This window comes from Protobothrops mucrosquamatus, unplaced genomic scaffold, assembly GCF_001527695.2.
Source record: "Protobothrops mucrosquamatus isolate PMUCROS unplaced genomic scaffold, P.Mucros_1.0 scaffold28, whole genome shotgun sequence".
Classification (NCBI taxonomy): Eukaryota; Metazoa; Chordata; class Lepidosauria; order Squamata; family Viperidae; genus Protobothrops; species Protobothrops mucrosquamatus.
The window spans coordinates 2846664-2846989 of record NW_015386413.1 but is presented as its reverse complement, the minus strand read 5'-3'; positions in this window follow the sequence as shown (position 1 = coordinate 2846989).

Below are 326 nucleotides of genomic sequence, written 5' to 3'. Positions count from 1 at the left end.
GGGGGGGGGGGAGAAAACCTGCTTTCTGGATTTTTTGAGGGAGGTGGGGAAACCTGCTTTCCAGATTTGGATTTTTGGGGGGGCTTTCCGGATTTGCTTCTGGACCTCAAAGATAGTTGGAGGGATGGGGCGCCCCTTGCACTCCCCCCCCCCAGCCCTTTTCTTGCCTTTCTTTTGCATATGGGGAGACCCGGGGGGGTTTCCCCTCCCGGAGTTTTGCCCTGCGACCCCCGCCCCCCCCGCCAGCCTCTCCCGGAGAAGCCCAGAAACGAAGCGGGGCCGGCCTGGTCTGCAGCCCCTCCGGCCGGCCGGCCCACCCACCCAGC